The sequence below is a fragment of the Corapipo altera genome, unplaced genomic scaffold (genome assembly GCF_003945725.1).
Source record: "Corapipo altera isolate COAL_440 unplaced genomic scaffold, ASM394572v1 45, whole genome shotgun sequence".
NCBI classification, from domain to species: Eukaryota; Metazoa; Chordata; class Aves; order Passeriformes; family Pipridae; genus Corapipo; species Corapipo altera.
In genome coordinates this window covers 13902745-13918530 of record NW_020884877.1, presented here as the reverse complement: position 1 = coordinate 13918530, position 15786 = coordinate 13902745, and the positions used below count along the sequence as shown (strand labels likewise).

Below are 15786 nucleotides of genomic sequence, written 5' to 3'. Positions count from 1 at the left end.
CCTCCTTGTGCACCACTCAGATGGCTGGGACTCAGAGGTAAAGGTGATGGGTTCAGCTGCACCATGAGGTATTTCAAGAAAATCAGGCACTTAGTTTGAGGCTTTGCTTGGACATTAAATGTAATGGTGTTTGTGCTTGAGTAAATAGGCTTGTTGGCTTCAAAGGCATCTACTTACATTATCTGCAAAATGTTTTCTGTGTTTGTATGAAGAACACGTGACTGCTTGGAAAGTGGGAAGTTGCAGTATTTTTAATAGAGAGAGGGATAGTGTTTAAATAAAAGGAGTAATTGAAAAGTTCATGGCTTCCCTGCCAAATCAAATCAGATTTTTTTTCAGCAATTGTCTAAGAATTTTTGGTAGATGTGCTATGTCTGATGGAGGGACATGGTGCTTGTGGATATGAGGACTAGTGACCATAAATCAAAACAAGAGCAAAATGTCCTTCCATAAGTGTGGGGCAGAAATGATTTTCAAATCAAAGGGCCATTTTGTTAAACCATCTTGTCTAGACTTAGTGTTTCACAGTAACTCCTTGTCTTTTTATGCTAAAATCATTGATTCACTTATGACTCCTAGACTTATATGAATAGACTCTTTCCATTTCACCTAACTTGCCTTGCAGCAAAATCACTGCATTTTAGGTTTTTAAATAAATGTTGGCTAAAATGAGCATTTAATTAAATAATAAGGACCTCTGTTGCTCAGCTGTTAAATAAAGATCAAGCTCCATTTCGCTGTAAAAACTTTTTAGACATTGCTTAGCAAAACATACTGTATTTTTATAAAGGCATCTGGTATTTCTGGACACAACGTTCTCTGCTAACTCTAACTGCCAGTTTCTTTTAGTGGTGTTTTTATTGTCTTTCAAGACTTGCTAAGTTGCTGCCCAGCCTTGATTTATGTCAGTAATGAAAACCAGTAGTTTGGAGCAATGTATAATCAGGCAGGATCTCATACATCCCATGACTAGCCATTATCTGTCTTAACTTATTCCCGTCATATATTTCTGAAGCAGTAAGTCTCCCAAAGAGACTCTTTTTGAGCAGGTGCTGCCTTTTCAATTTTATCCTCGTTAACAATTAATCCTTTTTCACAGTTCTTTCTGTAGGTAACAATAGGATATGTGTTTCTCCTTCTCAGAGTTTTGTATGTGTATGTCCAAGGAAGGAAAAAGGACACACTTCAGTTTTTAAGTGTGTTGTATGCTTAGCTCATTGTAAACAAGGAGTAATCTCTTAAATTCTGCTCCTTGTGTGTGCAAGTAGCAATGAAAACAAAAAGATTAAAATCACTTATTCTGTAGGATAGTGCTTAATGAGAGATCTTTTCAGAGAGAAGCATATTTCTCTTGGTAATAAGACTGGAGTCTCTTTTTCTTTCTTTGATCTTCATAAAAAATTAAGAACCCAGTGATGAATCAGTTGCATTAATGAAATTATATGGTGGTAAGTAACATTAAGCAAATTATATTTAGTTGGTTTTCTTTTTTTTCTTATGAAGATTATGAAGATTACACTGTAGCTCAGGTCCTTTATAATTATTTTGGATGTTTATACCATTCATATCTAGAAAGTGTAGAAGTCCTACAAGACTTATGTGCTTGTGGCTGTGTAGTTGCCTGTACATGAAACACTGTGAATTCTTGGCAGTTGGAGTGTGTAACTCAGGATTTCAAATAACAAGGTTAGCATAAAAAACCTGTACATTTTGAAAGTAATTTTTTTTGGTCACAGCCCTCATAAAGCACCTCTTGAGAGATGTAAGCCAGACCAGTGCATTGCTGGGTCTGTTCTACACTCCTAGACTTCCCAAGACTGCTCTTGCTTGTTTTCCTGTGTTTGAGGAGTGGCTTTTTAAAGGAGCTTTCAGAATCCTGCTCCACTTCATCACTGCTTAAGGGAGTGGATCTTCATGTTCTGGCTACATATTACGAGATTGCCTAACACCCTCCCCCTAGGCTCTATCTCTCCTTGTGCCCTTCATCTCTCAGAAGTTGTGCCTTACTATGCAGCCCTCTGGGGACACATAGCACGGAGCTTGAAACATTTACAAAGTCTTTTGTCTCCAGTTATTACAAGAAGCCACGATAGGCAGGAGTACTCTCATGCAATGCTCTGTTTCAGTATCCTCAGCACTCCTGAACTTTCTTAGGGCTAAGGTCAGTCTGCTCCTATGACTTGGCTTCCTGTTGGTTTTTTTTTTCTGTAGTTGCAATCTGAGTCATGAAGCAAGCCTGTGGATCTTGCCTACTTTCTTATTTGAACTTCCTTTAAATTAACCTGTGAGACTAATAGACCAAACTTCATGTGATAGCATGTGCCCAGCATGCTTATTGAATAGCTGAGATACTTCATTGGGAGACTGTCTGCTTGACTGTCGCTAGCCTGAAATTCATACCAGAAAACTTGACTGGCCCTGGATGTCAGTGGATTTACTAACTAACAGATGATCTATTTCAACTGACTGGCAAGTCTTGGAATATTGTCGTATAAACAGCTTCATTTGGGCTCAAGCCTGTATCATGTACCATACCTCTATGCACATTACTACTCCTGCATACTGTAAGTTTGCTATGCAGGTAAGGTAATAAGTGAATTTAAACAGCTGCTAAAGGTATTGTATTCTACTTCACTTTTCTGACTTCCCACTGGAAGTGCACAGAAGCATTTGCTTGGTACAGTGACAGTGGAGAAAGTAGTTTGGGAAGATGATGGGCTGCCAGCTAAGCCCAGGGATCTATGGTCAAAGTCAACGCAGAAAGAATCGTATCTTGCAGAATATACCACCTAAGGAGTCTTTCTGCTGTGCCTTTTGCAATCGGATATGTCTATCTTGTATTGGCCTCATAAGCCACCAGCGTGCCTGTAACAAAGTGGATAGAGCCTTCCTAAATCTTCATTTGCAAAGCCTGGCCGTGATGATGATAATATATGTTATTGGCTTCAAAAGCACACTTTAAAAATGAGGTTAAAAAGAAACCCATAGAAAATAAAAGGTATTAAGAACAATTTTAATGACCTTCCTAAAGACCTTGCTTTCTTCTAGGTAGTTAAACTTTCTTTCTTGGAATTTGGTGAAGTCCTTAGTTTTATTCTTGGGGTTTTTGTTTTGGTTTGGTTGGTTTTGTTTGGTTTTTTCTTTAATAGGTGAAAACTGCCTTCAAAATCTGTTATTGTTTGCTGAAGTATTTTATCCTGAGAGTGTTTACAAACTCATTATCAGCAGATTGCCAGGGTTTTCAATCAAGGACAAAACCACCCACCAGCCAGCCTTTTCTGATAAAGAACTTTATCTATACTTCAGCTTTCTCTTTTCTAGCTCAGATGACTCACTGCTCAGCTGAGTCATCTTCCATCACGGCTCATTATCAAGCTTGAACACGCATATACCCCTAAATCTCTTCACCAGCTGCTTGTTGATTTAGCAGAGCCAGGACTCGCTTTGGGTACAAATTTTCAATTTCTTTCTCTGAAGTTGCATTTTGCACATGTTTTGTCTCTTGAAATCTCATTTGGAGTTAGAGGTCTATTTTAATGTTTACATGAACATCAGAAAGCTGGCAGTTTTTCATCACTGAAGCTGGAAACCAAGCCAAGTGTGAAGACAGCAACATATTTTCTCACTATTCCCATCTACTCTTCCCTCCAGTTGCAGGAATAAAGGCATGGGTGGGCAGAGGCAAACAAAACCCAGAAATGAACATCCTAGATCTGGTCCTCTAGGGGAGTGCAGCTGTTATGTCAATTTTATTGAAAAGTGTAATTAATTGATATTGTAGGGGAAAAGTCAGATTTCATCAACTGGTGGACTGGAACTATACAGTGCTTCTGTTAAGCCTTCTTTGCTTTGCTCCACTAACTCTGCTGGTAAACTTTCAGTCCACACTGGGAAATAATATTGAACTAAACATGGGCCAATAACTTGTTTGACGCTCAGCATAACCTTGAGATAAACAGCAGGATGTGCAGCACTTTGCTTACAGCACAGTCTGTTTCACAAACTGTGGAAGAAGTTACTTATGTTTTCAGTAAAGACAAGTGGCTAAGTGGCCTTATTTTAAAATATTAAGGATTTAAAATCAAAGAACAGTTGAGAGAGTGATAAGCAGTGACCCAAACCTTTGAACTGAAGTTCTTTTGAAATTTTCTACCCCCCTTCCCCCCCCTTTCTTATTTTCTTATCCTCCAAGGACTGGCAGGGGCAGGGAGAAAGCAGTACAGCCTTGAAAAAAGTTTTCTTAACTCAGCTAAAACTTTGGAGGACTGTTTTTGCTGTTGTTGCCATTGTTACATGAGGACTCAGAAAACTGTGAACTGTCACAAAGCTCAGATGTGGATACAAACCCTCCCATAGTTTTAGACTAGTAAGATAGATAGTAGACTGTCTGTGGTGCCCTTCTTACTTACTTCACCCTTCTTCAAGCCACCTTGCAAGATGTCTCTTTCACTGACCTCAGTACTTTAGAGAAGTAGATGTTGTACCAAAAAAGGTGTTAGCTTTAAAATAAATCCGACAAAAATGTTGTGGAAAAAAACTCATAAATAGATGGCAGCAGCACTGCTGCAGTGTTGATGTATGTAGTATGTCCAGATTTGGCTTCATCTGATCAGTGTATATTTACCAGCTATGGATTTCATTTGTATTCTGCAAGGAGCTCCTTCATTTCAATAGACTGCTGATGGTCCAAGGCTGGCAGTTAACCTTAGCACAACCCATGATAACTGTGAGAAAGGAAATCATATAGCTAGCTAAAAAGGAAAAGCCTGTTAACATACAAAGAAATGAAAGTTGACTCTGAAAGCTGCATAGCTGAAATCTTCTAATGTAGGAGAGTAGAAGATATTATTTTCATCAAAATGCATAACTGGGAAAAATACATTCTCTTGGGTTTGGCTTTTCTGGCTTGGCACTGTTTCAGGATTGTGACAGTGTAAATGAGCATGAAGTGTACACTGCTAGAGCAGTATAAACCAGCTTTTTATGTAATAAGGATTTTATATATATATATATATATATATATATATATATAATGTTTTACTGGACACAGAAGATACTATTAGTTCTAAGAAACCAAGGTCCTGTTTCCTTGAAATCAGTGGTAAAAATCTTACTTCTTGTTTGAGAATATCCCCAAGGAAACACCAGTGCTTGACTATCTCTTTCTCTCTCTCTCTTCTGATACTATAATCTGGCATGCATGTTATGGAAGATCTGCATGCTACTGAACATCTTTTGTTTCTCACAGCAGTGCCTCTTCTTTGCCAACATACAAACCAGGATAAACCCCAACATTGTAACATGACAGGATGAATTTTCTGTGGGTTCAATACCACAGAGTCCTGTAGATAAAGACAGCTTAGAAAAATGTACAGTCCTCTTAGTTTGAAACACTTCCAATAGAAATGTGTGATTTCTGTTCCTCTGCTCCCCCAGAAATCCATCCATCTTTTGCTGCTTTAGACAGATTTCATCAGTTTTGAATTGTATTTAAACTCTACTTTTGCTTTTTATGCTTCAGCTATTTCAGGACATGCCCTTTGCTTATGAGTTCTTCATTTAGCCTTCTTGGTTGAATAACTTCTCTTTTAAAGCTCCTTGTTTCTTGATCTCTAACTTCAAGGCAGATGTATTTGTGACAATGGCAAGTTGAGTATGATACCTTAACTTGCTTTGAAATATTTTGAAACAGTGTTGACAGTCTTTACTTTTGATGCAATTAGTAGGATCATAGTTCTACCTACAACTCATATAATGATGTTGAATCTAGTAATTCTTGTATAATTTCAGAGGGCAGAAATCTTGCCCTTCTCTATAATTATTGTGTGGTTCTTTTGTATTGAGTTTTTCTTCTTTTTGCAGTATAAATTCCTACTGAAAGACTGTTTGGCCTAAAGCCTTTTGTAAAACAGAAGCTGACTTCATATTTTAAAGAAATGGTCACACAGTTTTTTCAGTAAAGAATGGTTAATTATTTCTTAAGAAAGTTGTTTATCACTCAAGATCCTATGTTTCTTAGCATTTAAGAGAAATCATATAAAGCCCATTAAATGATATATCTTTATTCTTTTCTCAGCTAGGGCTATGCAGATTTAAAACCAGATACTGGAAAGTCATGGAGAAAGGTCTTGCCCTGATAAATGTTCACAAAGAGGAGTTACTAAGCTATGCTGGTTCCTTCGATGCAAACACCTTTGCATGTGGCCTCGTTCCTGGGAACTGCACGAGTCAGCGAACACTTCTTAGATGTCTTTTGCTGGTATCTCTGACAACCTTACAGTGGAAAACCCTGTTGTCAGTTAACAGTTCTTCCGAGCCTGGAACACTGCATGATTTCATGCTCTCAACTGGCTACTGAACCAGGTTCTACCCAAAATATTCAACTAGACATTGATGCGCTGTGAGTCAATCCTCATAGTCCTGATGTCACAGCGGCTTTGGGGTTTGTCAGGGCTCCTGGCACCTGAGCCTCTCTTGTCTGGGTGCTACTGAATGCTTACTGTGGTTGTTTGAGGATCTGCCCTTGGAGTGCCACAACAAAAGCCTCTTGGAGAGAGTGGGTAATACTGCAATATGATCAAGCTGAGCTACAAACCACAAGTGCACAAATACGTGTTATTAACGAAATAGATTCTAATGCCTCTGAAGTACCAAACCCTCTTTGGGTAACCACTCCTTTTTTTTAGTGCATGGATTTTTGATATGATACATCTTGACAGCTCTTGCAGAGCCATTATAGCCTAGCACAAAACCAAATGCTTTTATTACAAAGACTCATGGCACAAAAAGACTTGTGATGATTTCTATTAAATATGGTAGTGGCACACATAGTTTAAAAATATGACACTTCCTTTGAAATTCCTCTAGCATATATACACAAGCTAGTGTTCTAAACGTGATTATGCAGTCGGGATATTTTTTCCCTTATTAGTGCAGTCTGTATTCTATGAAAATAATAGTTGGTACTTAGAGACATCTTTTCAAAGTCTCTTTCAATTTAAAAACTTTTAAAGCATTCTGAGATGCTTTAGCATGCATCATACCTGTTTTACAGTTAAGAAGGCTGAAGTGCAAGCTGAATGGTTTGTCTGAGGTCACAGAATATAGCAGTGGTAAATCTAGGAGAAGAGTGATGGTGTTAAAGCCTGTTGTTTCATAGCTCACTTAATGCGTGTTTTCTGATGTTGCTTTGTCTAGAGGTTAAAGTGCAGAAAATGCTTGTTCAGTTCAGAGATGCAGGACTGCAGAAGCATTATTTAAAATAAAATGAAAATCACATTCTGATTCGATTTTGTACTGATATCAAGACAAATTGTTTGGTTACCTTTTGGGGGGGAAGGAAAAGGGTAGAGTCATGAGTAAAATGTTATTGAGGTCAGTCAAAAGAGACGTGGTTGAAGTTGTTTGGAAGTAGGAAAACAGAGAAGTTGAAACAACTAATCCTTCTGTGTAGCATTGCAAATAGATCCCTCCTGAGCTGAGAAAGGATTGTGGGACTGGGAGGAGGGAGGAGATCAGTATTTCACTAAGTAACTGAGGCAGCAATGTTTCAGCTAAGATGATTTTGGGGAGTAGCTGCTTGATGAGGTGCTGCTTCACTAGAACATAAAGCAAAACACCTGAAAGAATCAACCTCTTGCCCCCTTCCTCCCTTTTTTTTTGTTTGAGATATTTTAATTACTCTTAGATGTAGGTCACTGGTTTTGGCAAACTTGAACACGGGTTTTGTAACTTAAAAATTCTGCACAGCTTGCTCACCAGGCTGCACTGAGTTCACTTGAGTGCATGGAGGAGTCAGATGGTCCAGCAGACCTGAGGAGGAGCAGGAGGGAGTCTCATGGTGTGGCAAACCCGAGGGACGCATGGATAGTGTTCCAGCTGGCCTGCTGCTTCTGAAGGGAACTTCCAGCAGCTGAAATGCTGTTCTCTGCTTTTTCATTTGTGTTGAGAAATTGAGATATTTCTGTTGTTTTACATACCTGGCAGTTTGTGAGTTCTGCATAGAGTGCTGCTGTGTTAGTGCTACATTTAAATACACAGGTTTGCAGCAACAAATCTCCTTGTGCACAGAGTCCTTGATGCTGACTTTGTGCCTGAGGTAAGCGCTATGTGTGAGAATGGGAACTGTCACTCTCTGAATTTCCTGGTCTTTGTGTAATTAAACTATTGGTCATGATATTGTCTTAGCTGTGGCAGGCAGACATAGCCTTGAATGCACAAGTATCTCTGGTTGGGTCACTGCGTACTGTAGAGTGTGGGTCTCCAGGATACTTATGCCATCAGGGTTAAGGTTTTCTGGAGGTACAGTAAAAAAATGGGATTGGTAGGTTGGGATCATGCTCCTGATAAAATAGCCACTTGTTGTTTTTCCTCCATCTCAAAAGAGTTATGCTTTTCTAATTTAAATATTTTCTAATTTAAAATTAATGGCTTGTCTAGATTATTTTCCATCTTTTACATCACACTTTAGCAAAAGAAATATTATGGGTTTTTTTCTGTTAGAAGAATGGTTTCATGCTCACACCACAAGGGTGAGAAACAGGTATGGATGAGTTGGCATGTGCTGTCTATCCAGCTTTTCAGGAGCCCTGCTATCCCCCCACGGGAGGGTGGGTGTTTAGTGGTAGCTATATCAGCTGCTAGGCATGGTTGTGAGCCCAGAGTTTACATAATTCTTATAGAGCTCCAGAAGTCATGTTTTGGGGATAGTAACTTGCAAATAGCTTTTTACTGGAAACCATGAATACTAACCAGTAGCTTTGTGACACAAATTCAGAAAAAATCTCCTTGCAAAAGACTTCTTGAAAGCTCCTCCAAAAGACTGCAGAAGAGTTTTATTACCCATTCCAAGATTATCAAACACGTTGGGCTCCAGGAGATAATTTCTGTTTTTCACTTCAGTTGCACTTTAATATTCTTTCAGAGTCTGACACGAAGCGTGGGTTTCTGCTTTGCAGAGCATTTGTAATATATGAGGGCACAGCCACAGTAGAGATAGCCTTTGGCTATTAAAACCCAAATAGACTGTTTGTTTGGCTTTTCTTGTATGCTATATACAATAGCTTTCTTGGTGTATGTAACCTGAAGGGGCTTTCCTACATCATGCTGGCTACTGTTTTGCTTTGGAAGGAATAGAAACATCAACATGCCTTCTAATTTCCTCTGCTCTGGTTCTGTTTAATATAATTAGCTTACTAAGCAGTAAGACAGTCAAGGTCATTAGCATCAACTCCATTCTTTGTCTTGACATGTTAGCTACCCACTTTTCCTTCAAAATTATCCTTAAAACTCCCGTTAATTTTTAAAGTTTAGTAACTATAGGAACACATTCAAATTTGTGTTTTTCTCCCTGATTTCTGCATTGTGCTCTGTTTGAGGCCGGAGAGGCTCAGGTGTCAACTGCTTTTGTGCAAGATATTGTACTCTCGGAGACCTGGTTTACTGTTCCTTGTGTGTAAAGTGGAAAATATGGGGTAGGTTCTTTAAAAAGTTCAGAGGAATGGGAATGATTGGCTCTGACTCCTGGAGCCTCACTGACTGAGGTGAATGAACAAAATGGCAACATAAGAAACACCTGGAAATGAACACCTGTGTAATTTGACCCTTTGTTGTGTCAAAGAAGGGTGAGATTAGTTAGTAATTTGTATGAAAGTATGAAAGTAAGCACCACAGGGCCCAGTCTTAGCTACATGGTGGTTTGATCGCAGGAGTAACCAGGCTTTTTCTACCTAATTTCCCTTACTGATCCCTGCAATTGCACTCAACTTTTTGTGGAAAGGATGTTTCCAAGCAGATTTTTCTTTCTGAAGATACTTTTCACTGCTTTTTCTTTCACAACCTGAAAACAAAGAAAAAATGCCAGTTAGGACTTGTCAAATACCTCTTCCATTCTGTCAGATGTTTTATGAAATGAACTATCTACGTAACTGCATTAATTTTCATTATAAACACAGCAGTTGTGTTTATCTGGGAAATACTGTGGTTAAAAATGACTCATGTATACCTTACAGAACTATTCCACAATAAACATGTATTTTGTGTATAAGAAAAATCCCAAAGGCAAAATTCTTCAGCTCTACTTCAATGTGTGGGTAGAATTTCAGACAGATTGTCTATTTCAAAATCTAAACAAATCATTTGAGGCCTCTACATTTTTAGAATACTTCTTTTTTGATAACAACCACCTTGTAATGAAGTCTCTGGACTCTTTGGCATCATCTGTTCCGTGTAAGGTAGAAATGAACGCCTCAAAGTAATTTTATTTATTTTTTTTCTAGATTTTTTTATCTATTTTTTCTACTAATAATAGTAGAAACATTTACATCTTCTATATTACAGATATTTTCTGAAAAATGCCATTTTTATTTAATTAAACTGAGAAATTCCTTGGCTTTGTATACTAGAGGACAAAAGGATATATTACATGCTTTCTAATTTTGAAGGTATTTGGCATAGTGCCATCTGTATGCTGTGAATTAAAGAATGCCTGCTTGTTTTTTAAGTACAAGTACACTATGTAGTTATTTAGGAAAAAAAAAATTTAAAAAGTCAGTCTAAATTGGAAGCTTGGAGTGTGGTGTTTTTTGAAACTGCTTTCAGTTGATGCTTAATAGTATTATAGTTGTCACAAGTAAGGTCTAAATCTGTCTATCTTACTTTATTACTCACTTCTGGTAGAGAATTCCAGAGTACCTATAGCTTTATATTTATGGATGCCTTTTTTTTTGATGTCTGAGGCTTTTACTCCTTATTATGAAAGCTTATATTGTCTTGCATTGTAAACTCCAGTGACTGTTGTTAATCTGTGCAAAACACTGATTTTGCAACAAATGATCATTTTGCACACACAGGAAATGCAACCAGACTCTTGATAACTATCTTCTTACTTTTTTTGCCCCATGACAAATATGGTGCAGATTTACAGCACTATTTTGCTGACTGATGAAAGCAAATGTTTTCCTGGGAATTGCATTTTTTCGTGTCCTTGCAGCTGCTATCCATGTTCTTTAACCTCTTTTTAAAAGGTAACACTTCATCTTCATTAGATAAATGATATAATCTGTAAAGCTCCAGAGTTGGGGCCACATGCAACTGTGCTGAACTTCTGCAGTACTTTTCACCTAGAGCAAGGTCAAGGCTAGCATTTCTGCAAGAGCTTTAGCACGATGCTTAAGAAGGCTTTTCTAAAAACTGTGATGAGAATCTCCCTAGGAATTGCAATGTGAGTGAGGAATAGACAGGCTAGAAATAAATAAGTAGATGTCCATACATATGCTTACACAGCTAATGGTTGAACAAAGAAAATTGATAACAGAGAGAAAGCACATAGTTGTAATTTGCTGTGACATATAAGGCATAAATGCAGAAATGGGGACAATATAATAGAAATCTGAAGGTCCTTTGATCCCATTTCCTTTAATCTTTTAAGGTTACCTCCTTGTCTTGCAAAAGCTGAGAGGAGCACTCCTGTTGTGAAGGAACTGCTGATGACACTGAAGGATGGTGTTGAGTGGTGAGAGGGCTGTTCTCTACCCTTGGCCTGGGCAGTGTCTGGTTGATCACAGCTGAGATGCCTTAAGTTGAGATGTTAGTGAATCTCTTGCAAGGAAAAGATAGGAATGTCTGACTATTCACCTCTTCCTAATGCATGTTCCATGCAGCAGTTGATGGAAGCTCGTAGTCCATAATGCAGATTCTTGCAATGCTTTCTTGCTATGACAGTTAATTTTCCCCTATGAATTATGTAGGGAGGTGTAACTTAGATTTCCCCCCAATGTTGTACCTATTTTTTAGTAGAACAGTTTAATAGAACAGTCTCAGCTTTTTGCATAAAAAAAAAAAATTACTGGAATATTTGGATCAAACTGCTTTTCAGTCTCCCCAGACATCCTCTAATTTTATTCCAGCAGTAGCAAGAGGAAGTATTCTCTTTTTCTTCTTCACAGATTTACAGAATGCAGATATGTGATATTGAGTTACAACAGTCTGACTCCAACATTGCTGATAGTTTGGTACAATTAAGTCAGGCCTAATCTTAAAATAGGCCAAAATCCTAAATAAATACAGCATTAGGATTGCAGTGAATAATTCCTGCTTTTTGAAAACAGTAATTGAATGCGCAGATATTAAAGGCAAACCACAGGAGGCCCAGTACATAAGATTTCTAATCTACTTAACAGGATCATTTTATATGGCTAGATTCAATTAAAAAGATAAATACATTCAGTTTTCTCACAGGAGAACCTGTACATACTTTGTATTCAATCTAACTCATAGGGTGTAATTTTAAACATTCCCTGTCTCAGTGATTTGAGGTTTTTTGACCCTCCCAAAAATGAATTTACTGCATTAATAGGGCTCTGGAAGACTTGGCAAATCCTGCGAGGCAATTTGATTTTTGTCACTCTAAGGTGTCTGCCCACCTCTTTCTTTCCATTCTCTGACAGGGCCAAAGGGAAATGTGTACTTCTGCCTCCCATCTCTCATCCCCAGACTCCTGTGCTCGCTTAAGCTGCTGGTGAAGGGCTGCAACGGTGGGTTTAGTGATGTCCTGAAAGAGCAGCTGCTGAAAGGCACTCAGAGCTCATCTGTCAACATCCAAAAATTTGTAGGGAATATTTGTGTGTCATGACCTGTCTCTGAGAAATGGCAGTTGGGTTAGATTTGAGGAAAAGAGATGGTAAGAAGATCCCCAAAACTCTCATAAAGAATTAGACTGTAGGTTGTTTGTCTGGTCTGGGTTGATGCTCTGGCCTAAACTGGAAACTTGTTTGCAAAGTTTCCATATGATTACCCACTGGCCTATAATGTATGAGCAGAGTGAGACCACGCTATTAAGTCATCCAGGACAGCAAATACGACGGCACTGAGGAACTATTTAACATGATGGTTTTACTAGACAGTAGCTTTGTCTAACCTGTTTATTAGGATTGGGTCAAGTGATATTATATTGTTAAAGCCAGAAAGTAAATGACTGAACAGAATTTCCTAAGATGGTTCTAGTTTATGCAAGAAACTAACCATATACTCTGATTTATTACTTTATTTTCTATCAGTATAGAAAAAACTGACTATAAAAGTTTGCTGTAAATCTCAGCTTAAATTTTGTGCGTGGTTTATAAAGGTCATTGTGCCCAAGGCTCCTTATTTTCCACTTAATCAACTACCACTTCCATGGCCCCGTTGCATTTCAGCAAACATCCTTTCAGTATGATGTGACACACCCAGTGAATTTGCACAATGTGTGCTTGAAGGAAGCCCTGATCTTTTTACATGTGAGGACAATGATTCAAGTGTTTAAAATTATCTGAATGTTCTGCATATCAATTCAGCATTGTTGTCATGCCTCAGTCTTTCTAAATGTGAAATTAGTAGATTTAGAACCCAGAGCTCCCCTGGAGTGTCCCCATAGATAGATTGTAGGTCACAATAACATGAGACAACCTAATTACCATAGCCATTGAAGGGACTGAATGCACAGTAGGCACTGGATTATGAATGCTCAGTTCCAAGGAATCCATTCCCTAAATGGTTGCTGCTGGGTCCTTCATAGGCATTTTTATCTGTTTAGTCACAAATTTGTTCTACAACCATTGTGACAATATTATTACTTAAAAATATCTGCAAAGGTGTAAAAAATTCATCAGCAAATACAAAATGCAAATAGCATAATTTTTTTTTCCTTTTAATGCTGAATTGGGGTGGGGGTGGGGGGTGGGGAATCTGCTGATTCTAGTTTCAATTGTCATGCATGACTTCTCTGTCCTTTTTACATTTGTTTTTGGTTTTCTATATGACATTGCAAATGTGGGATGGCCCGAGTCTGAAGCTCAGCAAAACTTGAGAGCTTAGATTTTAACTGTATAGCTGAAGATTTTTTTTTATCTTTGTCTTTTTTTTTTTTAATTTTTTTTTCCAGTAATGGTAGTAGCCACAACACTGTTTCCATCATTAAAAAAAAAAAAAAGAGATCCTACTTCAAGCTGGGGGACAGGCACCTTTTGTCTTCAAAAAGAGTACCTGGGTTCAGTTAGAGAACTGGAGTTCAATGCAACTGCTCTCCAGAAATGTTGTTATGTTCTGTATTTATGGCCTACATTACTCATTTCTAAAACTGGTCATAGCAACCATCTTACTCTCCAACAATAACTGATGTTGCAGTGCTCATTTTTCTCTTTATTTTAAAGTTTAAACATTTAGAAACTCATGAGCAGGTTCTGCATGGCAGCACCCAGGTCAGCTGGTCCATGTCCTTTCTACAGTATGGTCCAGGCTTTGCTCTTGTCATAACATGAGCGTGAATGTGAGCACTTGCATCTCAGATTCAGAAGGACCAATTCAGCTTATATCATCTGGGAAGAGAGTTAAGTGAAAGGAGAGTAGAGCAGGTTTTTGTGTCACTGTATTGTGTGTGCATCACTAGAAAATCGTCCCATGTAGATGATGCCCTACTGTGTCTAAGTGTAAGTAAATCTCCATCCACACTTACTCCCCTGTAGCTCTTGAGACTGAGCTGGGCAGATCTGGCAGTAAGCTCTTGATAAAAAAACTTGATACCTTGAAAGTTTTCATCTTAAATTGGTTTGGTTGCAGAAGTGACTGAGACAAGAAGATGGAAATACTAATTTTGTTTTGTCATCTACCACTTTGACCCTTTTAAATACTGTGCTGAAATAGTTATGCAGGGATTGGTGTAAGCACTTGCATTTTTGTGCTCACAAAATAGCAACAACTCTGAATGACATAATTTCGTTCCAAATATTGCAGTTCAGGGTTGTGCCTGGGTTCAACTCCTACAGGACAAGGGCAGCCTACCTACAGTTACCAAATGGAAACTATTTCCACTTTGTATTTAGTTCACAGTTTGGAAGCGAAAGTTGTGCCCAGAATTTAAGTGAATTGCTAGCATCACAATTCTGCTAGCTCTCCAAATAATTTTTATGGCAAAGCTTAGAAAATTTTAAAGGATGACTTGCACCAACTCTAAAAGAATTGACCTAAGAGAAATATCTGTGAACTGGGTTTTTTTGTTTGTTTGTTTTTTGTTTTGTTTTGTTCGATTTGTTGTGGGTTTGGGTTTTTTTTTAATATAATTTTGCTTTTAGAAAACCGCATCTTAGAATAATCTACTCTTAAAGCAGTAAAAATATTTTTAGTGCTATTTTTTAAAATAATAATCTGATTTATTATTTAGTAATATTTGAACTTAATCACCATTTTGGTGAGGTCATAATCTTCACATTTGGGATATTGTTGCAGTAAGAAGGCTGGGAGGGTACTGGGGGCAGGGAATGAAGTAAGAATATTTTTGTCTTGAAGTCATCACTTCAGGTCCTGCCTGGGCCAAGTGGCATTGCCCCCATATCAGTGGGTGAGGGCCTGAGCTGGTTTTCTGCGGGCTCTACAAAACAAGATGGGCCACCCCCTGCTCAGCACTTGGGATAAAGCTGTCATTATTTGATGGATATTTAGTGGCACTTTGTGAAATGAAATGGAGGCCTGTGTGGCTGTAGTCTTTGCTTTCACTGTGTGTTAACCGTGGGGTGAGTAATTGAATGCTCATCCATGTGTGATCATCTGCACTGCCACAAGCTCATTATCAGCATTAGTGTGCTGAAGTCACCCGAGGCTCCGTAATGATGTTGTATGTGGCCACTGCAAGAAGTGCTGCTGTCTTTGTCCTTGTCCCAAGACGACAGCCAGCAATTCCTGGTAGCTGTTGGAAAATCTCAGTTTATAGAACTATTACAATTCTTTTCTGCTGCAAGCTAGAATCTAAAATCTGCC

The 15786-nt window shown here is 38.3% G+C and overlaps 1 protein-coding gene across 1 annotated transcript in view; it reads left to right on the top strand.

Annotated features, from left to right (window-relative positions):
* ITGA6 (integrin subunit alpha 6) overlaps positions 1 to 15786 on the top strand; it is a 136165-nt gene that overhangs the window by 52753 nt on the left and 67626 nt on the right. Inside the window, exon 4 of the mRNA XM_027636719.1 lies at positions 12447 to 12533. The gene's annotated coding sequence lies outside the window, so the exon portion shown is untranslated. The remainder of the gene's footprint in view (positions 1 to 12446; positions 12534 to 15786) is intronic.